Source organism: Hemicordylus capensis, chromosome 4, assembly GCF_027244095.1.
Source record: "Hemicordylus capensis ecotype Gifberg chromosome 4, rHemCap1.1.pri, whole genome shotgun sequence".
NCBI lineage: Eukaryota > Metazoa > Chordata > Lepidosauria > Squamata > Cordylidae > Hemicordylus > Hemicordylus capensis.
The window spans coordinates 224,027,195-224,051,085 of NC_069660.1; the positions used below are offsets into that span (position 1 = coordinate 224,027,195).

Here is a 23,891-nt window from a genome sequence, read left to right on the forward strand (position 1 = left end):
TATAAAAAGTAATTACACTCAAAAAGTGAGGAACTAAAAAGTTTCAATTTCTTGGGATCATCAAAAAGTTTCTCCAGTGCTTCAATACAATTAGGAAAGGCTTTCCTTTGAAGACAGTCCAGCTCAATATATAATTAAATGGGAATGCATTTAAAAAATACAATAAAATGAACTGTTAACTTACAAAGTAAAAGAAAGCTTTAAGTTTACTTAGTCATCAGGAAGCATGAGTGATCAGCATAGGCAAAAAGAAGTGACATAGAAAGGGAAGTATATCAGGAACAATGATCATTACACTCATCCTCCTCCTGTCAAATATCCTACTGTAAGGAGTGTAACTGAAACCAGGAAGCATTATAGTAGAACTGTGCATTAAATGGAGGTTCCAATAAATCAGTAGCTCATAAAACTCCAGCACAAACAGAACCCGGTTCACACATTCCTTTTTTTTTTTTTTTAAGTATAGTAAATCTTGACTACAGCTTTGGTGGGGGAGGTTTTGTAGGTATGAGCACAAAACCAGTTTTGCCAGTTTGGCTTGAATCAGAACCAGATTCAAGCCGAACTGGCCTGGTTCGATTTTGGCACGGTCGAGCTGGACTCGGTTTGAGTTTGAACCGAGCTTGTTCAACTAGCTCATAGCTATACTGGTAAAGGTGAATCCGGTGAGGATTCCCCTTTACCAGTACAGAGGCAGGGGGATTAAGTATAGAGGGGGCAGAAGGGAAGTAAATCTGTACTCACAAGTACAAGCCATAACTGTTGTGTTCATGGGGGAGCTGTGGGGAGGGTAGCTTATCCCCCAGCCCTCTGGTCTCTCCATGAGCAGCCTGAGCTGCCGCCATCCTGATTGGGGCCTTTTATTGCTCAGTTCCGACCTCTGTGCATGTGCAGGGTCCATTTTAGTGACCATTTTAGCCAGCTCGCACACCCCTAGACTGTAGAGGGCCTGCCCTTGGGTGCCATCATCCAACCTGCCTGCTGCTGGCCACTGCCACCTCCTCTCTTCCTCTCTGCTGCCACCAGTCCCCCTATTTCTGGTTCTTTCATGTCATGGGCCCTGTCCCACCTCCTGCTAACCCCAGCCACAGGCTGAAGTCTGCTAATGCTGTGACTCTTTCCTCCTTCCCAGACTCCCTTTCCTAGAGAGCATTTTGCTAGCACTGCCCCTGGTGCCTATTCCCTCTTTCCATGTAGGCATCCACTGTTCACTGTCCCCAGCATTGCACTTGTAAGTTTGGGGGACAGAGAGCAACAGACAGACAGATGAGCACACCCATTCCTAGAGCTGGAGCAGGGTGCTAACAAAGGAACTGGTGGGAAAAGGCAGATCCTGTGGGCAGGGAGACCATGCCCTGAACTGGAGGTGCCAGAGAGGGTGAAATTGGAAGAGGGGTGGAGCCAGGGGTGAGTCCAGCAGAACACACTCCAGAAAGTGGAGTCAGGTGAGGGGAAGATGGAAAACAGGTGGCATCAGCAGGTTCCAGCAGATGGGGATGGAGGTGGTGAGGTAGGCACAGAGGCGTAACTAGGGAAAACGGCGCCCGGGGCAAGCATTGAAATAGCGCCCCCCCGCCCCCCCACCCCCCCAACATACTACATTATGCTTAGGTTTTTCCTCACAAGCGCCCGCCGCCGCCGCCAAGCCAGGCCACTGACTGGCCGCCAGGCACCAGCAAAGCAATGGGGGGGGGTGCAGGCGGTGCGGAAGGGACCACTCATGGGGGAGGGGGCGCTGACGCGCTCCCTTGACTGCTGCAGCGCTGCTGCACTGAGCAGGAAACATTTGTATTAACAAAAAATCAAAAAAAAAATTTAAAAAAAATTTTTTTGTCATGGCGGCGCCCCCCACGTGACCAGAAAAGATGGCGCCCGGGGCACATGCCCCCCCTGCCCCCCTATAGTTAGGCCTCTACACGTCCCCTTATTTGGCAAACTATGCAATTTTGTCGCTTGGCACAAGCAAATATGGTGCAACACTGCCCAAGGTCAGAATAACAACCGATTGTAGGGAATCCCCCATGGCCTCTCTTGCATAAAGGAGGAAGCTAGCAAGCAGAGCCAGGTGAAAGAGACCTTCAGCCTCGCTAATCACTCCTACAACAACCCAGTTAAGCATGGCACATCCCCAGTCTTCTATCACAGAATTAATGAACTGGCAAGGACCCAGATGTAGGATTGTTAACAGGGAAAGCAGACATATCTCTCTCCTAGGAAGAGACTTCCCGATCTCAGATAGAAATTTGAGTTCACCCATTCAGTGCTCCATATACACCTCGTGACCAGTCATTCCATCTTTTGTTTCTTAAAGAACACACCCACTTGATTGGTTCATGCAAACATGAACTTCTTTGTTACATGTGAGTTTTAGCCCCTGCAGTCAGGGTTCCTGACCTCTACATTATTCCAGGGCATGATCTTACCTATTTGTACTCCTGACCCAAGAACATGGTCAGGAGGAGGAAAAACAGAAGACGAAGGAAGGAAAGCACAACAGAGAACTTAGAGAATGACCCTGGAGAAGAGAACACCCCTGGACCTATGCTGGAACAAAATACTATCCGGGTTCCCTAGCCCACAAGTGGTCACATTGTGCCACTTGCTTCTTCTCTTTCCCGACTTTCCACTTTTCCTCTGCAAGGAAATCTACCTGCATACTCCAACCTGCATGTGCACCCAACATACCAATGGATTGGGACTGGTAATACTAACTTCCTATCCCTTCTAAATCTTCTCTCTCTCTCCTCTCTCCTCTTTAAGTCTACATCTGGGTCCTTTCTCAAGTAAAGCCTTAACCTGATTTAACTGACAATTCTGACCTTAAGCATGAGAGACTCTAGTTAATGCTGTTAGTTAAGATTTTATTGCTTAATCAATCTTTTTATTTTCCTTTACTCCAATTATCCCTAAATAAATCTGATTGTACCATATTTCTGTCTTCTCATCATTTCCAGACCAGAACTTTGCACAAATTGACCCTGTAATGAACTGTTCCATATAGTCACACTGATTCCACATGTTAGCCCAAAAGCCCGATTGGAGTGTTTAGTCAGTACCCTGGAACAGTTCCATTAACAAGATTTCCATACTGAAATATAATTATGTGCAGTGATTATTTTTATTCCCACATCTACATTAAAACACACACTGAAAAATATTTGGCTGGAGTACTATCTTTGCAGTACACTCTAGGTTCCTTTTTCAGACTTACCAAGGACAGATATATGGCCAAATGGGCGATAGATTGGTCATCTCTCAACATCTAGATAACAGGCCTTATATGAATCATTTGGTAAATAGTTGGCAATGGGGGAAAAAGAGGGCATATATGCTGGTGTTTTGATGAGTTAGTGACACACTATGGCAGGGGTGGCCAACCTGGGGCTCTCCAGCTGATATTGGACTACTAATATCCAGCTGATGTTTGACTAGCCACAGTGGCCATTGCAGCCAGGGATTATGGGAGTTGTAGTCCAACAACAGCTGGAGAGCCTCAAGGTGGCCATTCATGCACATTAGCATTATATATTTGGGGGGACACTGAGCTAGAACACTATGCTTTTTTCTTTAGTCCCCCCCCCCACACACACACACAGAGAAAAACTCAGAATCATAAAACTCAGAATCATAAGAGAGAACTGGAAAAGGATTCAGCATTTCATGGTGGAAACTGCTATGTGATAATGGTGGGACAGTGGCAAGAAGTGTGCAAAAATGCTGTACTGATTAGGGATGGAGCTGTAGCTCAGTGGTAGAGCATCTGCTTTGCATGCAGAAGGTCCCTGGTTCAATCCCTGGCATCTCCAGGTAGGGCAGGGAAAGACTCCAGCTGAAACCTTGGACAGCTGCTGCAAGTCAGTGCAGATAATACTGAACTGGTCTGACCCTATGTCAACTTCCTATGTGCCTATGCTGGGATCGGGGGCAGTGATGAAAGAGTGTGCATTCTTTCGCCATAGACTGGCTCACACATAATGTACAGGTTCATTACTTGATAATTACAAAATCAAACACTTTGATGCATTGATGACTCACATTTCAATGAGTCATCCCAGATCTAATACCATAAATGTTGCTCCAAATGCAATACCTGAAGTCAGTTCACACATTCAGTTGTCAATTGCCTCATTCTGAGAAATCAAGTGATTATGTGATTGTCTGAAGCAGTCTGAGGAGCAAGCTTTTTGCTGGCAAAGATATGTGAGCAACGTTGCATGGGCAAACAACAACAAATGGGAGAAGGGGAAAGTTCTGTGAACTCTTTACATTGGTTTCCTAGCAGAGTCATTTCGGACTTCTCAAGAGACTACAGGTAGTGATGATTTATAGGTAGTAAGCTTCAATTTGGGAGGCCATAAGCACCTTCTTTGATCTAGACTTCTACAGATTTGTTTCCTATGTACTCAGTGAGTAATGAGTGATTTGCTATTGATTTGTCCACAGGCAGAAGAAAAGTGGATTGGTACTGTAACTCCAAAGTGAATGAGAACTTCAGGAGCACGGTAAAAGAAAGGAAAAGCACCAAGAGGGAAACATTTACAGCTTTTCTAATCTATTTCAACTCTTATCCTCAATTTCCTCTCCTTCAAGCAACATGATTCAGGGAAAACTGTGCGACTTTCAAACTGTACAAATGCATCAGTATAGTACCTAGTGTTGTGCATTTAAAATGTTAATTAATGGGTTTAAGCAATAAATTAAAATATGCATACAATTATGATTCATCAATTAATGATGCTAGCCTCTTTTAACAAGTGTTAAAATTAAAGGCCACTGGAAACTTGGTGGCATGTGGTACAGCTTATACATCTGTAATTATTGTCTGATTAGAAGCAAGAATAATAGATGATTGTTAATAATAATACTCTACAACAGTTTACTAACAATCTTACTGCCTTCACAATAGTCCATTAGATTATCGTTCCTATTTTACAGATGAAAAACTAACAGAGCTACCGGCTTGCAGATACTATATAATCACAATTCATTATTGAATTGTAGATTGAACTAAGGTCTTTGAGCTTCATATCTAGAAATATCTGAAATTCTAACAAATCATATTGACTGATGTAAAATAATTCTCTGATTAACAATGGGAAAATACAAATGACCATTTACCAAGTGGTAATGTACTTTGGTATGTATGTAACAACCTGGTAATGGGTCATAGATGCACCTTGAAAGTTACTACTTTTCCATCAATATATTTAATTCTCTAAGTCATACCCATGGCTAATCCTGTACATGGCAGCTCTTGTGAGAGTTCACATGCAGAAGCACCTGATTGGGCAGTGGGGATTCCATATGCAGATAAGGAGGAGGAGTCTGTGATGGTTAACATCAGTTGGAATGCAACTGTTACTGGCCGGAAGATGTTCTTGATTGTAGAGGAGAGGAATAGATAGATAGAGAGCAGGCAGGGATCTGCGAAGAGAGGGGTCGTGAGAAAGGAAAGAGCCCCTTCAGGAGAAGGAGGCTGCTGTTGTGTGAATTAGATGAGGAAATGAACAAGATCTGTTAAATCAGGAAGGGAGGGAGAGAGAGAGAAAAAACATGAAGGGAGGGAGAAGAGCGAGTGGAGGAGAAAGGAAGAGAGAAAAAGAAGGGAGGGGAAGAGAGACAGAAGGAAGGGCAAGGGATGGGCCTGAGCCTGTTAGCAGCCTGAGGGGAATGAGCGGCCATGGTGGCAGCAGCAGCATGGAAGGGTCTAGTCAACCACTGCTGCTGTTTGGGGCTACTAAGGCCATTGTAAGAGAGAGGCAGGCAGGCAAGGGACAGGCCTGGGCCTGTCAGCAGCCTGAGGGGAATGAGCAGCCATGGCAGTGGTGGCAGTGAGGAAGGGCCCAGTCAACCACCGCTGCTGCTGCTCCTGTGGGGAACAGCAGGAGTGGGGCTCGAGTGGTTGGGAGGTCTCTGGGGATAGGGGGCTGCAGCTAGGCCAATAGGTGCCAGCAATGCTGTAGCCGTGACCAAGAGGGGTAAGGGGGGTGGAGTCAAGGGATGGAGGAGTGACCAAGAGGGGTGAGAGGGATGGAAGCAATGGGATGGAGGAGGAGGAGCAGGAGTACAGTTAGAGGTAGTTTGTCCCTACAGGTGTAGCAAATTTGGTTCAAATCAGTTAGGCGGTTCTCACATTAGCCTACTTGCGCTTCAAATGTTTATGCATCCACCATCTTGAATTGGAGTGGATGACATCATCACAAATTATGCTGTTGCGATATCCCTACATGGCCCTACAACTGTACCCGATTTAGTTCTTATTGGTCCAGGCATTGCAAAGTTGATTGTGGGGACACACACAGAGACACACACACACACACACACACTTGGAATGCTGGGTGATCTCATAAGCCTACTGGAAAGTAAGCTAAACAAGATACAAGAAAATAATGTCCACTGGCTTTTGGGGGCCTTGAAATATTGTTGTCACAATGATGAGCTAATAAACAATCTTTTTCTCTGGGTATCATCTAGAGCTGTGAACCCATGAAAAAACTAGAAGAAAGTAAAGAGAAAAGATGTTAGAAATTCTAGAGAATGTCAGAGCTTCATTGGCCCTAAATTTCTTCCCTTTTGTAGCCAATATTATAAAAATAAATTCCAAAAGCGCTACCCCTCCCACCTGCCCTCACACTCAGATCCTGTGTCAGATCTTTCAGACTAAATATTCTTGTTCCAATCCAGAGATCTTATATGTACACAATCAGGCTTAGACATATGAATGTCTGGCTGGATGAAGAATTGTATTTGCAAATGACTGATGTATGTTACAATCTCCTGACTGATGCAACAGCTAGACCTGCACGCGCACAAGCACACACACACACACTGCTTCAATTAGATTATCTAAGTACCACTGATTGGGTGTTTGGGACTTGAGTGGATGGGTGCCCCCCCCCTGCATTCACATCACTCTTCCTTCTTTGTCAGACAGCTGATTGGCAGTATTCAGGGTAAACATGCACACATATCTGACTGTGATTTGAATCAGAGTACATATCTTTTACATTATAGTGAATGCAAGCTGGAAAAGACCTGACAGGGCATATAGGGCCCCATGACAAATTTCTCAGGTTGACACAAATATTCTGAAGCAAATGTTGGTGAGAAGAAGGAATTTACTTTTAGGCAATTTAATGTTCCTCAGACACTTCCCTTCTCGTGCTTATCTCTTTTGCACCCATTCACTCATGTTCCTAGCCCCAATCCACACCAAAAAGACTCCACCCGCACAAATAAGCCTTATTTGTATGGAAACAGTGATGTTGTTGTATAGTCAATGTTTTGGCTATGTGATAGTGTCACTGGAGGCAAATGAAACTACTTGTTGCATTCTGAAATTGTTTTGTTTGCCCTCAGTGATGTCACCATGTAGCCAAACCTTCCCAGCTACATGACAACTTTGCTGGCTCAAGACTGACTGATAACAAGGAAACATACCGTGGTACTGAAGTAGCAGCCAATGCATCTGACAAGAGGCTTTTGTCTGGGAACACCTGATGAGATGGCATTTCCACTGCTAAATGGTACTAGGGATTTTCTTTGGGGGAGATGTGATGCTGGGGAGAAACAGTTGCCTGAATGTATTGGGAGGGGGGCATGGCATTTTTGTCCTTTCATACCTCCCCAAGTGATCAACAAAAGGAGGGGGCACATTTCACAAGTGGGAAAGTTGTTTGCAAAAACAGGCTTTATCGTTCAGCTTATTATTAATTACCCACATGGGTGTAACATCCCTATAATTGCATGTAGCCCACATGGGTTGTATGGCTTATCTGCAACAGCTCCTGTGCAGAAATGATATCTATGGGGTGACTGTTGGTTACATTTCTGATTTAACTGGTAAACTTCCTTGGTTAATCCTAGTTGTGTGCATCAGATTCACAACTGACTTGTGCCTTTGGCCACAAGCAGGGTAAAAATAACCAACATAATCCTCAAATGGATGAACATTCAAGTATGTTTGATAGATTATTGCTCCCCAGACAATACATTTCTGAGATTGGAATATGAAGATCAAACTGAGTAAATATGACATGTGGATATGGAACATACCAATTGACTTAAATCAACTTGTTTTGACATAGTATAACCACATTTTTAGTCTGAACAGAGAACTAATGTTAAGACACAACTAAAGATCCTCAAAAATCATCACTGGGAAGCACGGCTAGATAAAAGACAGTTAATTATGTTCACAGATATTTATTACCTCCAAGTGTCTAAATAAAATGTAGCTTTTAAACTATTACCCAAGTAAACCCAATGATTTTAACTGGTCTCTTTTACTCTCTATTGATAATCTGTAAAGAAAAACATACATAAGCACAATTTCTCTAAACACGTGCAATACCACAAACATAATTTCTAAATGGAAATAACACCTTGCAAACTAATGATAAACTCACTTTTGCAGGCAGAGTCACCTTCAGAAGAAAATTGGCTTCAGAAACGAGAACCACCTCTTGCATATAAATATATATATACTGAGAAATAATGAAGAGACTACAAACATCATCGGTTTTTGACATTAAAAAGATGAGTAGTGCGTATACCTGTAAACAAATTAACCTTTAAAAATGAAAATGCACGGATGGGATTTTTCAGCTAAACCATCACTGCTTGCACTGCAGGATCTTAATTATGATGTGAATTTACATTGGACATAGAAGGATGCAGGGAACCCAAGAGGGCTTAAAAATGAATGCTTATCCAGCAAAACCGTGTGGAGGGACAGTCACGAAACAATTGAAAAATGCATGTTCACTTTTAATGTTTGACTTTGTATTTTCCTTAAAAGAAAATCTATATGAATTTATAAGGCTTGCATTCGTGCTGTTCTCTGAGAGTTCAAAAACAGCTGTTCTACTGCAGTGGACTTTGACTGGGTAGATTGCAATGCTCAATAATCTGTCTCAGCTCAGGGTTAAGTGATGGAATTCATTTAAATGCCCCAGAAGTAATCATCCACAAAGAGTACATTATTTCTCTTTTATGAATTTTCAAACCTAATACTGATGGGTGGCATGCAATTAAACCTGATCAATATGTAATTTAGGTGGGCTGACATGTTTTCAAATTCTCAGAATATAGATTCTTTCAATATTGCAAGAGCTTAGTGAAATACTTAGCCCTTATAAAACAGACTGGGCATTTTAGTACAGTACAACAAACAAGATATATCTATTTGCAAGATAAATGGACCACTCTTCAAACAAATAAGCCCTAACTTTCTGTAAAAATAAACACCCTTATTTGAAAATCAAGATCTCTTCTTTCTGTAATGAATACGATAGCTAATATATTGATGGGAAACCACATTTGCATACACATGGGTAGGTTTCAGAGTGTGTGATTCACTTTTTGGAAGGGGCAGATTAAAATGCTAATAATGATATTAAGCAGTATTTGTGATGCTAATATTCAGTTATGTTTCTGTAAATATTTATTCTAAAAGGTTGTAAAAATCAAAGAGGGACAGAAAAGAAGTGGATTACTATAATGATCCTTTGTGTTAAGCTAATAAACAAGGGGAAGTACATTGCATTGTGACCCTAGAGGTCATGAGTGATAGTCGCTAGGATTGCTAATTAGCCTGCTGTCACCCACACAGTAAGAATTACACTTGAGTTTCTATGATCTGACATGGCTCAATTTTAAATTTTATGCCTGAAGATTTTAACTGGCCACCCACTTGCTTTGTGCAGATGTTGCCAACATATTAATGCAATGGATTCATATGTGAGTCTGTCTGTGAAGGTTCTATCTGAGTTTCGAAATGCTGCCAATTATTCCTCCCCTGATGTCACTGATTTGACAGTAGTGTACCTGAATATGCAGTTACAGTAGTGTGCCTGAATATTATATGCAGTGGTCTGCACACTTTTCATTTTCCCTTCTGCTAACTCCCAATTTGTACAAAGCAAATTTGATTATAACGACACAGCGGATATCACCAAGGCCTACATAACCTGTGACCTACATAACCAGGTGACTTACCACTGCTGTGTTCTGCCTCCTGGGTAAGGGACATCTGCTCTCACTTCTTGCAGTCCCGGGCAGCTAGCAAAAACCAAAGATTTGTTGAGCCCCCAATGGACCTCCATCACTAACAGGTTCTGAATGGGCTTCACAGTAAGTACTAGGGATGTGCACAAATTGATTTTTTTGATTCAATTTGTACCCAAGCCGAATCACCCCCAATTTGTTTTGGGTTCAAATCTGGCCAGCTAGCACAGGGGTGATTTGTTTTGTCCACAAATCTCCTGAAACAGATTCAGGTACAAATTGTTTTGTACCCAAATTGATTCACACAGACAGCAGGCGCCAGCAGTGATTCTTTCAGCAGTAGGAAGGGGGTAGGAAAAAATTATCTTCTCTTTTTCTCAATCAGGAAAGCAGGAACAAAAAGCAGAGAATCCACTCCAGGCAGCAGGCAGGCAAGGCAAAGCAAAGCTCCTCTGGCTCTCCCTCTTCTCCCATGAGGCAGAAAGGCAAAATGGTGACTGGCTGCCTCCTTAGATACATTTGAAAATCCCTCCTTCATACTCCCCCCACCCTTGTCCCTTCTTTGACCCTTCCCGTAGCCAATGCAGGGTCTGTCACCCCTGGCAATACAAGACTTGAATGGAAACAAGCCAATCTGAAACCAGGGGAGGATCGCCAGCCAATCGTTGCACACTGTAAATCACCAATCTGAAGCTTGGGAGAGTGGGATTTTCAAAAACAATTCCTGACACAAAATGGAGACAGCAAGAGAGACGGCCACAAAATGGAGGTCTGAATCTACAATTTTTTCAGGTCCAAAATCTGGGTGATTTGTTTTGTACCCAAATCTGGTCAGCTAGCACAGGGGCAATTTGTTTTGTCCACAAATCACCCCAAACAGGTAGATTTGGGTACAAACTGTTTTGTCCCAAATCGATTCGCACATCCCTAATAAGTACACTGGAGCTAAGAGCCAAAACAATAACAGAATAAGGCTCAAGCCATTTTAATAGCAGAAGGGGAAAGAACTGTTAAGAAAGAGGCTACAACTATATCTGTGTGGGATTTATACTTGTCCATTTCCTAGAAAATGGGCAGAGGAAAGTCTTGAGACTGGAAAGAACTGAATAACACCACCACACCAGAATGTTAGAAAGAAATGTACTTAAGCACGCCCATGTGTATGAGGTAAGAGCAGAGAACAAGTGGCTGACATAGACTAATAGTTGCATGTGCATCTACCACTAAGCAAGATACAAGGCTGAGTTGTGTGCTTTTCTGTTGTCCTTTTCAAACTAAGCATAGACTACACAGACTAGGGATGCTTCCAGATTTTTCCTTGCACTTGGAGTTCCAAATTACCTGGTCTTGGATCTGAAGTGGACCAATGATTTTTGTTCATGTTTTGATTTCTGAATTTTGTTCAAAGCAACTATGGATGTGCAGTTTGCCACACCTTTCATTGCCTTCAGTTCATGTGTATCTTTTATCTTCCTCTGTGCAGGGATGTATGGAGAAAGCACTGCAAAAAAAGCAATCCTGGTGTCATTATAACCATGACTTTTCATGTGGCATCACTGATGCATAGGTGCACTTATATGCACTGACAGAACACCAAAAAAGGTGGGCTCTTAAGTATGATAGAATCAAGATTCTTTGGTGTGGTGTTATACCAGTGGTCTAGAACACATGTGCACAGTCATAAACACCAAGCTAAAAGAAACTTGATACAATTGTATATATGACTAGTATTTGTAAGCCAGTTTTAATAACGGGCTCTAGTGGGGTGGGGTGGGGGGGTGCCCTCCCATCCCTCTCTCACCCTCCCCTCTCTGTCAGTCTCCTGCCCCATTCCCTCTTGCCCTCCCCCCTCCCCCCTGCCCATTCTTGCCCTTCCCCCTCCCCCTCCTCACATGACATCCACTCACTTGGTCCCCAAGTCCGCTGCTCAGATGCAGCTTCCTTCCTTTCTCCTCCTGCTCCCTCGGTCTCTGGCGGGGCTCCTGAGTTGAGTTACTAAATCAAGCGTTTGCAGGACGTGGCCCCGGGAAGGAGAGTTCTGTTATGGGTAAGGAGGTCTCGCACCTGGGTGGGCGGATGGCGGCAGCAGCCGCGGGGGCATTTTCATGGGCTGTTTTGGCCCTTAAATGTGGCGGGTGGGTGGTTGGCGGCGGCAGCCGCGGGGGCATTTTCATGGGCCATTTTGGCCCTTAAACGTGGCGGGGGGGGCATTTTCATGGGCCGTTTTGGCCCTTAAATGTGGCGTCATCCCCTTTCAAAAAATGGCCGCCCGTGTCTGGGCGGCCGTACCTTTTTCGGCAGTTCTGAGCATGCGCTCCCACGCATGCTCAGAACTGCCGAAAAAGACACGGGCGCACGGGATCACACACAGGGCTTTTATTATATAGGATAGTATCAAGTTGACTTCTCCCCCAGTATTTTATCAGTGCATGTATGCATCACAAACACAAATGTATAGAAATTTGTTAAATAAATAATAAGCTGAAGGAAAGCTGCAATAAACTGTACATGTTCCAATTCCAGAATTAATTTTAGAAATTCTTCTAATTGAACTGGAATTAATGAGGAGTTGAATGCGGAGGAGACCAGAGCAACAATAAAGAAATAGGCTGCCTTCGGGCGTCACACCAAACTGGAGGCAAAACTACCAAATGTTTGGGTCTGTGGTCATCCAAAGATGGGAACTCTTGGTTCTGTGACAAACATGACCTGAGGTTTCCAGCCACAAATCTGAACTGGAACCCTTGGTTCCTCTTCAGTTTCACTGCTGAAACCTCTGCTCAGACTAAGGGTGTGCATGAAACTAGCAGGCCCGGTTCGGTTTGAGTCTGAACCAAATTTGAACAATTTTAAAAAATATTCTCAACCCTCCCTAGCCAAATGGGTTGGGGATTTTTTTTCCAAATTTTAAATTGTTTTTGTACTTACCCCCTACAGGGGGCTTCTCTGAGGCCGTGGGGGGGCGTGTCCCTGGATGTTCCCCCCATCGGCCTCGGTTATGTCTTAAATTTTCCAGTTCAGGCAGACTTCAGCCTTTCCAGGGCTTTCCCCCAACACAGTGGCCATTTTGGAGGCCACTGTGCATGCTCAATGGGACCCTGCATGGCCAGGTCATGACCCAGGCCATGCAGTGGCCCACTGCACATGCCCATCAGCCTCCAAAATGGGGAGAGGTTTGGCTCAACATTGAGTTGTTGAACTGAACTGGTTCGAAGTCAAACTGGTGCAGATTTGAACTTGTTCGCACATCCCTATCTCAGACAGCCTTTGTGTTGCCTGAAGGTTGTTGCTCTTTGTAACTAGAATGAGTGTAGGAATCTCCTCCCTCTCTCCTTCTCCAGTTAGGTGCTGTAGCTGTCCAACATTAGAAGGAGGAAGTCCGTGCAGCCAGGTCCTCCCCCTGCTTTCAGGCTCCCAAACTACAGATCTGGATTGTCTAGAAAGACATGGAGTGGGGCAGGGGATGGAGGCAGGCCATTTGCCATTGTGTCTGAAGGGGGCCATAGAATGGGGGAAATTCACTCACATATAATAGATGAAGATGTTAAGACTGCACATTTCAGAGTTCTCTCTGCAGTTATAAGAGCAAGGCTATTGCTTTCCCCCTTTGAATAGCAAATACATATGCCATATTGCAAATTGCTTTTGAAATTCCAGTCTGTTTCAGAACATTTCACCATGTGGCCTAGGTGGAGTGGGGCTCCCTACTCTCCAAGAAACAACAACAGATGTTGAGTTCCATTTTATGTGATGCTAGTTTGTGTATGAGAATGTGAATTTAGCTGCATGTTTTTTTAAAAAAAAGAAAAATATTTAGTGTTATAGTCCTTTCCAAACTTGCTTTGAGTGCTACACAGACATCTAGGTAACAGTCTTGTAAGTTAGTTTAGAAGCAAGTACTATGCAAGGTATTTCAGCCCCTGTCTTAGTACTAATGTTGTCAAAAAATCAGAACCTTTAATTGATTAATCATCTGCCTCTAACTCATTCATCAGTTAAATGTACATAAAACTGCAAATTACAAAACAACCAACCCTGAAATAGGTTTCTTTTTGAAATACTGAAATGTAAGATAACTTACAATTTAACAAAAACTACCAGCCATTGTTAGAAACAAAGGAATCTCTAAATCTTTCCATTTTCATTCCCTATGACATGACCCTTCAGAATTAAAATAGCCTCAAACATAAGCAAAAGGCCCTTAATTCTCAGCCCTAACAATTAAAATTTGCACTAATTTATTATTTATATTTACTAATAACAATTAATCAACTGCAGCTTTAGTTGATCAATCTACTGATTAAACCGATTCAAGCATGCATTCTTAGGTTGAAATTCAGAGTTACCTTAAGTAAGCAGAAGAACTTGGAGATATCCAGTTAGAAAATTTACTCTTTTGCTTTAAGCCGCAGAGAACACCCTGCCATGTCACGAATGTTTTTTGAAATTCTCCTCAGTTTAAAAAAAAAAAAAATGGTTACAGGGTCTGTGTCGGGGGTCAGCACCGTTGGGCAATTAAGAAGTCCAGAGCCTTCAGAAGGGCCCACTGCCCATCTAGGAGACCACCTCAGTATCCATAGCCTTCATGGCGAAAACAGAATGAGCTCTCAAGGCTCACTCAAGTAGAAGGGAGCCCATGGATGTCACTTTGCTGAGGGGCTCCTGAATCCATGAAGGCTTAGGACTAGGGATATGCATTAAGAATTTTGGCACCTCTAATCCGAGGCACCAAAACCCTTCAAGCTGCCCCAGCAGAATCGTTTTGGCGGGGGGCAGGTGGGTGCTTTAAAAGGAGAAAGGCAGGTCTTACCTGCCCCTCTGTCACTCCTTTGCTGCCCCACTGCAGCACTGTCCATATTAAACAGCTGCACTATCTGTTCTGAAGAGCCATGCTGCGGCTTCTTCCTGCTTGAGAACAGGAAGTTCCCTGTTCCCAGCAGCCTGCAGGCAGTGTCAGCACGTAAATGGCCTGGAGGTGGCCTATAGCCATCAAGATTAATAGGCATTGATAGATCTGTCCTCCATTAATTTGTCCAAACCTCTCTTAAAGCCATCCAAGCTGCTGACCATCACCACATCCAGTGGCAGAGAATTCCACAGATTAATTATGCCCTTCGTGAAAAAGAGGTGGGGAGCTCTATATTCATCACTCATGTAGCCCTTTCACTTTTAATATCAGACTCCCATCCTTCTTTTCAATGTAAGAAGGGCAGTTCTATGTTTGGAATCATGGAACTTCTGCTGTCACATCAATTTATTTATTTCTATTACATTTAAATTTCTATGTCCATCTTTCAATTAAAAGTTCCAGTTTTGGCCCTGAGAAATAATACATTTAGAGTCCCCTTGGTTATGCAGAACTAGGTGTGCAATTCCTTCAATCCAGGACCTAGTAGTTAATACAAAATGGTGACTGATATCCAGTCTTGGATATCACCACTTGTGCTGCTAAGGCTGCAGTGGTCCTGGGGTGGGTGGGCAATTTTCAAAATCCCTTTCCATCTGTAGCCAAGTGTGACTTCAGAAAACATATCCCTGAGAGCTATATGATCTATATTTTGGGCAATCATATAGTTGGCTTTAGAGGGAACCAGAAGACTGACAAAAATTGTCTCTCCCCTGTAGCATGAATGTATGTCAGCCAGCGGGGTTGTTCATATGACTGCAAGCACCATTAGGCTGGCAGTGGGGAAGGCAAGGTTCAACCTACCTCCCCCCAGATGACTGCTCACAGCCTGGGTGGGGCACAAGCCATGCACCCACATGACTAGCGTGGCCGAGAACAGCATTGATTAATCTCCATGTTATTCCTGGCAACGCTGGTAAACTGAGGCCAGGACTCATTGTCCCTGCCTTTGTGAATCCCACAATGCACTGCATGACATGTGCGATGAATTGGGAGATTCCCTCAAGAGATGGGCACTCTGGTCACCTGTCTCTATGTACATCCATGCTAGAAGTAGCCTGGCTCGCACATGAGCGCATAGCCTGGGTTAAGGGAGCACTCACTCCCTTAATCTCAGCTAAGAAGCAATGCTAGGCAGCTCTCTGCCCCACTGGGATTAGGCCTAATCCCAGCAGTTTTCATGCGCAGCCTAACCCAGGTTGGGAGTCCCTGGCTTGGGTTTGGCTGCACGAGAACAGCCTCAATATGTTTGCTTTAGGGAGCATAGCATTCGTTTTTGGATTATTCCTTCAAGAACCCAATTGGAATTAATTTATCTATTCAGTCCTCATTGAAATGAATGGAAGCTGAGAAGAACCTAATTTCATTCAGTGGAGTTTGCACAGGAGAACTTCTTATGCCATTGTGCACAAATGAGACTGGCAGATGATGTTCCGTAATCCTCAAAGAGTTTTATTTATTTATTCTATTATTTATATCCCATCTTGCTATCATTAGCACTGAAGGCAGCAAGAGTTATGTAGCACTTCACCTCCTCTGGCCCAATACCTACTGTTCATAAAATGCGACAGCAGTATCTTGGACATGTCATTTCAAAATGCCTGGAGTGATATCAAAGGAAAGACTTTCTCTGAGCTATTTGCTGGTCACTGGGACAGAAATGACAAAGGATTCTGTCCATTAGTTTTTCAATACAGTGTTCAATAGTAGTAGGAAATTGATGGTGTAACTGTGGCATCACATCGGGGAAACTTATGATGCGGACAATAGCACTTCCAATAAAAGGGCTTTTGATTTTCTGTGTGTCAAACTGTTTTAATATTAGGGCATTTCTAGGTCAATGAAGGGCTAATGTAGCATCATAAATCATATCTAAACAAGAGCCCTAAGCTGCCTATGCCTAAGTAGTATTTGGCTAAGGTCAAAATAGCATTAACGGAAATAACAAAAAAGGTAGGTTACTAAAGCAATGCGGGAGCTGCATTTATTCCACTGCCCCCAAACCTGACATTGACATAGCAGGTTAAGAAGAGTGAATAATAGGTGAATTAGAAATTAATGATTCCTCTGCTATGTAAATGGCAATTAAAGGACACGTCATGCTGCAGGCTCTGTCCTAAAACTCTTCTCCATTTGTTTAGATGGAAATTCATAGGGCATGCTAATGTAGCAAAGGGAGCCAAACTATGTCTTTATTGGAATAGCAAAACCTGGGCATACTGCAGAGTCAAGAACACTTTAAAACTATGTTGATTAATTCTCAGTTATAATAGAATTTCCCCTATAAAATAATATGTTGTGAGTGGCTAATCCTTTTGGTATGAATAAATAATGACTGCACAAACCATCCACAAAGAAACACATTATACCTTCAAAATAACAGCCGTGAAACTCAATAATTTACATTGATTATTATCCTACACATCAGAATGTTACTCTAACAAAGCAACACAGTCGCTGTTGTTAGTGCCATTCCCTTTTCTTGAAAGATTCAGGGAAGAACTGTTTTCCTTTTCATTGTGTCAAACTGTTAAGTTTTTAAGTCATAAAAAACATCCTTTCACCTCCATTGCATGCAAACGGAATTACAAAAAGATGACAAATTCAATAAGATGTAATGAGGAAGAGAAAAATGCAGTGAAATGCCTCCTTTGCTCTTTGTTGTGTGCTTTTAGCTTGAAATGATCACAAGTACTACATGTATATGTATGTATACACACTCACAACACAGTGTGTGTGGGGGGGGGGAGAGAGAGAGAGAGAATACATTAGAAACGCTTGTCAAATAAGAAAGATCCAAAGCCAATTCTCATAAAATAAAGAGGCATTAAGCTGTGCAATATATAAGCAAAACTACAATCCTGAATCTACAAGATGTGTATGTTATAGCCAGACAAGTGCAAAAAAAATAAATGTTTGGAACAAAGTAAAGTTGGACACATTTGTCATTTAAAATCTGCAAATTCCTGCAAATATTCTGTGCTAGCATGTGAAACAAATTGGCTTCTGGGAAGGAAAGCTGCATTGAGAAACCCAGCAAAGAGCAATTTTCTGTCATTTAATGAAGGATTGAGTAGAGCCTTGATAAAGTACCCACTCATTACAAGTTTGTTTTTGTGTGTATATATATGTGTGTGAGAGAGAGACAGAGAGAGAGAGAGGAAAGAGAGAAATACATAGATGTGTGTGTGTGTGTGTGTGTGTGTGTGTGTTGATGAAAGGGCAATCTTCCTGGACAAGTCAAACTTGCTAAACACACTCTGTTTTTATTGCAAATTCATTTGGGGCCATTTACACATATGCCACATGAGAAATAAACACAAGAGGACATTTCTCTCTCCTCTACCACCCGCCTTCCTTTAGTCCTACTCACTGTTTGATTCTGGCTGTGCTGTTCCTTTGCCTATGAGTAGAATCACAGCAAGATTAGAAGAACAGAGGCTGGTTCAGACAATACATCCAAACTGGCATCATCTGCAGGTGATTAGGAAGTGATCATGCACATCCCAATCTCCATTCCAGTGTGCATTTTCAGTTATCACAAGTGCAGTTATCAAAAGTGGGTGGTTTGTCCAAACCACTTCCTCACACGTGACATTTGCATTGCCTGAATCAGTCTTGGTGACTCTGTACCAAATCTTGTAATGAAGCCCCGCGCTTTGGCAGATTAAGCATGGGGTTAATGGGCTTAGAAGTCCAACTATGGCCTCTCTCAGAATTTTCCATTTTACAGAAGTGCTTCTAGAATGGAAGACTACTTGATTTCTTTTAACAGAAACATTTATCTTGTTTGCAATGTTGTCATAGAAGTCTAGACCTGAAAGGGACTAAAGTTGCCCCGCCAGGAGAATTTCCAGATGGGGCTTTTAGTTTACTTCTCCAAAAGGGAGGGTGTGCATTCACGGCCAGATTTACCCCTGTGAGCTATCGGGGAGTACTCCAGACATGATTCGGGTTTTTCATTGCACGTTAGCGCATAACCTGATTTATGTCTAGGATTTAAAAATCCACTCTTTGCATCGATTTTGGGGGGCAAATTTGAACTCGCAGTAAACCCATGGTAAAGCCTGCTGTCTAGAGATGCTCCAGCCTCTGCCATGGAGGAGGACCATTAAACCAAAGTTTCTCATAGATCTCCCTATGCCATCAACATCACAGAGAGTAGTTGCATCATGACATTGCCAAGAGAACAAATAACTACAATCAAGGTATATAAGAATGCCTTAGACTAGGTCAGACCTTTGCTCCATCTAGGCCAGAATGGTGACTGGGCAGCATTGGATGCCTGTGAAGCACTTGCATTGGATGCCTGTGAAGCAACTTACACACTGATGCATATAATTCAGTGTGTATGTGAGTTCACATTGCTATTGGGCCTCATAGTCACAAGTATTGCAAGACCCAATCTGACCTCACATATCTTTCCTCATCCAGCAGTTGCACTAAAAGGAAGTTGGTGGCACTAGAACATGGTTACAGATGGGTCCAGCCAAGAATTAATATGAGGCACAAACATTGCTGACATAAGGTAAGATTTATTGTTTGTTTGTTTGTTAAATTTATACCCCGCCTTTCATTAAGAAAATCCCGAGGCGGCATGGCAAGATGGCAGTTGGATGACAGGCAGGTGAAAACAGTTTCTCTCGCTCTTCCTGAAGCATCCTATCGCGGTAGAGACTGCTATACCTCATGGGTCCAAGTAGTGCCTATGTTTCAGTTTGCCATTTGTTTTATTAGTCTTGCTCTTATGCCTTTAACTGCAGCTGCTCATACAAAAAATTAGCAAGGTACTTTTGAATTAAGTTTACCAGGACAACACTGTCTACACTGATGGGATTCTTCTCACATGCAAATTCATAGTGGCAAAACTCACTGTTGCTAGATTCAGGAAACATTGAAGGTAGCCTGCAGGGAAACAATGGCTCCAGAGAATCTGGGATGTTTTAATCATGTAGAAGCTAATGCACCAAGTGTGTTTGGCTAGACATCTGACCATGAAATCTAATGTTCCTGAGGTTTGGCTTCCTTTAATCACATATTAAAGGACCTGGACATAGAGCCAGCGTGGTGTAGTGGTTAGAGTGCTGGACTAGGACTGGGGAGACCCGAGTTCAAATCCCCATTCAGCCATGAAGCTAGCTGGGTGACTCTGGGCCAGTCACTTCTCTCTCAGCCTAACCTACTTCACAGGTTTGTTGTGAAGAGAAACTCAAGTATGTAGTACACCGCTCTGGGCTTCTTGGAGGAAGAGCGGGATATAAATGTAATAATAATAATAATAATAATAAATCTAGGTTGAAGTCAAATAAGTACAAGTGTATTTATTTGGACTGACGTTAGGCATTGTGGTACAGATGATTGAAGGCAGTTATGTTTTGTTTGTTATGATTATTGACTATACTCTGTCCCCTATGTATCTACAGATTTTGCATGCAAATTTCCCCAAACTTTTTCATATTCTAGCAGTCATCATGGCTGATATCCTACAAAGCACACATGCAGCAAAGCAAGCAGGCAAGAATTGGCTGTGCTCCAGAGTAAAGCAGCATGGATGCTCATGTGGGCGGGGGGCAATTCTTGCCAATCTCCCCTTTCTTCTGAAGTGCTCTATCCCCCCTGTAAATATGTCCCTGTGGGTTGCACATGGAAAAAATTTTTTCCGGGTGGCAGAGAAAATCAATGAAAATCGCCCCCATCCCACACAGAGGGGCTCATGCGGCTTTAGTCTAGAATGCAGCACACTGCCCATGCACTCTGTTAGTTTGGATGCTGACCAATAAGTTTAAAATGTGGCAAAGGAACCTTTTCCTGGTATAGATATAAAATGGCCGGAAAAGCTTCACCAGCTTCATATCTGGGTGTCAAGCTACTGTTAAAACACAGGAGAAGGGCTAGTGAAAAGACTGACAATCTCACTTACTTGTCAGAGCCATAACTAGCACTGTGAGAGCCCGTATCTACTCATCCAGCTCACACAAACTCAGCAGAGTTTGGAGCCAAAGGTTTGCAGAGCTTAGGACCAAATCTTCAGCTTACTTCCCTGACTGCAATTTTAGTATCTTTACTTGGGTATATCTAGGAGAGGAGAGCTGGTCTTGTGGTAGCAAGCATGACTTGTCCCTTTAGCTAAGCAGGGTCCACCCTGGTTGCACATGAATGGGAGACTACAAGTGTGAGCACTGCAAGATATTCCCCTCAGGGGATGAAGCTGCTCTGGGAAGAGCAGAAAGTTTCAAGTTCCATCTCTGGCTTCTCCAAGATAGGGCTGAGAGAGATTCCTGCCTGAAACCTTGGAGAAGCTGCTGCCAGTCTGTGAAGACAATACTGTGCTAGATAGACCAATGGTATGACTCAGTATATGGCAGCTCCCTGTGTAGGTCTCCCCACCCCCCACCCCACCCATCCCCAGGACTGGACATTCTCATAAGTCTAAAGGACTTGTCACTGGAAGCTATACATTTGAAGACGTTAATTAACTCTGTTACTTGGACTTTTTTGCACATGTAATGGGCCTGGCCTACTGTTCAAACATTTTTGATTCAAATTAAAAGGGATATCAAGAGAGTTAGGAGCTATTATCCTGCATTTGATCCTAAAACAATAATGCTGGAATTGACTAGCTCGAGTGTGCCAAATGTACACCAGCTCATGGTATAAAATATACATTGACTAACAGCAGCAAAATTAGTGATTTGGAGAAATGTGAGTTCTAAAACTACATATGTGTTAAGAGAGAATAAACAAGGAGCGGAAAGTGCCCTGCTAACCTTGCAAAGAGGCACCTCTTTAAAGGGGTGATTCTCTTTATTTAGCAGAGGGAGAGCAACTGGCCCTATCCATCCCTAGCATAGCATCCCTCCAGTGGCTGTTGCTGGTGTCAATCTTTGGTTTCTTTTTTAGACTGTAAGAAAATAAGAACAGCCCTGCTGGATCAGGCCCAAGGACCATCTAGTCCAGCATCCTGTTTCACACAGTGGCCCACCAGATGCCGCTGGAAGCCACAGGTAGGAGTTGAGGGCATGCCCTCTCTCCTGCTGTTACTCCCCTGCAACTGGTACTCAGAGGCATCCTGGCTTTGAGGCTGGAGGTGGCCCACAGCCCTCCAACTAGTAGCTGTTGATAGACCTATCCTCCATGAAGTTATTGTGAGCCCTATGGGGACAGGGAACCTATTTATTTGTTTTTAAACTGCTTTGGGAACTTTTTGTTGAAAAACGGTATATAATTATTTCATCATATTCATAAAGTAACTCAGTGAAGTAAGATCGTCAGATTAAGGAATCAAAAACAAGTAAAACCTAAATTCTATTGCACAGTAGCCTTTTACTGGTTATTGGAAGAGGCATTACAAGATACTAATGTGTGTCCCCCCCATCTAATTATTTATTTCACCTCAGTTTTAAATATGTTGATATTTATGAATTTAATAAATAATTTGACAATTTATATTCTGCATGCACTAGTGCATGCATGCGCTGTCTTGTGTACTCTTGCATGCACTCATTCTTATATGGAATACAGATTTAGTTCTATTTTTCTTTTTAAAAGATATCAAACTACTGTAGAGCCTTTGAGCAAATGGAGCATCAGGAAAAGAACAACTTCATGCCACCTCCATTCCTCGCCAAATAAGATGACAAATTTGCATGCATGTATCTGTAAATCTGTATTTATTCATGGTATGCATAGGGAAAAAGAAATGTTTCCTCTACACTTGTAAAGGCTATTTGTTTTAGCTGTTGAATGGCGAGTTGAGTTGCTAGCCAATGACATGTGCGCCCCAAGCCCCATGCCACTGGCTGATAGCTGAATCATTTACTCCCTCCATATGAAAAGATGTTTTAGCTGATGAGTAGTTGGCCAATAACAACATGTGCGCCCCAAGCCATGTGCGGCTGATAGCCAAGTCATCCCCACCCCCCATGAACAGATATGTGAAATAGGTTAAAGTTTATTGTTGGCTTTAGGTAAATGGTATGCTTAGATACCTGAATATGCCAGATTAAAGCTGGGTGGTCACAAATATCAACAACAATGCAATTATCTAAAGACTTCTCTTGCAGGGTGTCTGTAAACCAACCCAAATACATTTTTAAAAACAATGCTTCCTATTCTGATTTTGTGGTTGGTGAAAAGAATGTGTGGTACCTTTTAAGCCATCATATAATCACAGGTAGGCCAAAAACACCTCTTCCAAACCAAATTAATTTATGAATTCTCAGCATTGCACAACTGCTTACTGCTCTGCATTCTCATTCTCTGCTTTAAGTGTTCCTCCCCCCACCCCCATAAACTGCCTTTTAAAAAACGGAATCAGAAATGCAGGATTTTACAGGGGGGTATAAAAATCCACTACCTATCATAACTCTGCCTATCTAAATAACAGCTGGATCAGAGTAAAGAATAGTATTGAATGTCTAACATTCCTTTGAAAAGACCAAGCTGTCTGAAGCAGCCTTTAGCAAGCTGTCACAGATGAGACCAATAAGCACATCCTGACTTAACACACATCAAGGGTTGCTAAGGATACACCGTCAAGGGACGAGGGTCAGGAGTCAAACTGACCAATATTGAGTAAATTACATTGGTTCAAATGATTCCCCCTGAGCTAGTAATGATATGGCATGCACATAGTTTTGGTCTAAAGACTAATAAATACTGCCTTTGAAGGCTCAAGAGGACACAAAGCATGTAAAATTATATGGTACAGCTAAGCCTTTGGAATATATTATATATATCTGAGTGACTTACATTTCAAGTCCTCGTTATTTTTCACAGGACAGCAGGGAGAGAGAAAAAGAATTCAACACTTCCCTGCCTCTAATGACCCAAAAATGTGTACAGGAGGGGCGGCAATGGCACAATGATTGGGTGCTGTCTAGAAGTCATTTGTTTCCAGAGATAAAATATTTATAATTTTGGACACCATTGTAAATGTGTGTGGCACACAACAAACAACCAGATATATACTCCCTGT

At 42.7% G+C, this 23,891-nt stretch overlaps 1 long non-coding RNA gene and 1 other non-coding gene across 6 annotated transcripts; both read left to right on the forward strand.

Annotated features, from left to right (window-relative positions):
* Nucleotides 1-1,935: 1,935 nt before the first annotated feature.
* On the forward strand, nt 1,936-23,016 carry LOC128325301 (uncharacterized). Of its 5 annotated transcripts, none has more exons than XR_008307358.1 (5): nt 1,936-4,502; nt 7,360-11,175; nt 11,492-11,610; nt 19,349-19,442; nt 22,463-23,016. It is a non-coding gene; the product is annotated as an uncharacterized LOC128325301 (long non-coding RNA). The 5 variants fall into 5 exon arrangements; XR_008307360.1 differs by having other exon boundaries at nt 7,360-7,526; nt 8,417-11,610; XR_008307357.1 differs by having other exon boundaries at nt 7,360-11,610.
* Nucleotides 3,735-3,806, forward strand: TRNAA-UGC (transfer RNA alanine (anticodon UGC)). The gene has a single exon. It is a non-coding gene; the product is annotated as a tRNA-Ala (tRNA).
* Nucleotides 23,017-23,891: the final 875 nt, after the last annotated feature.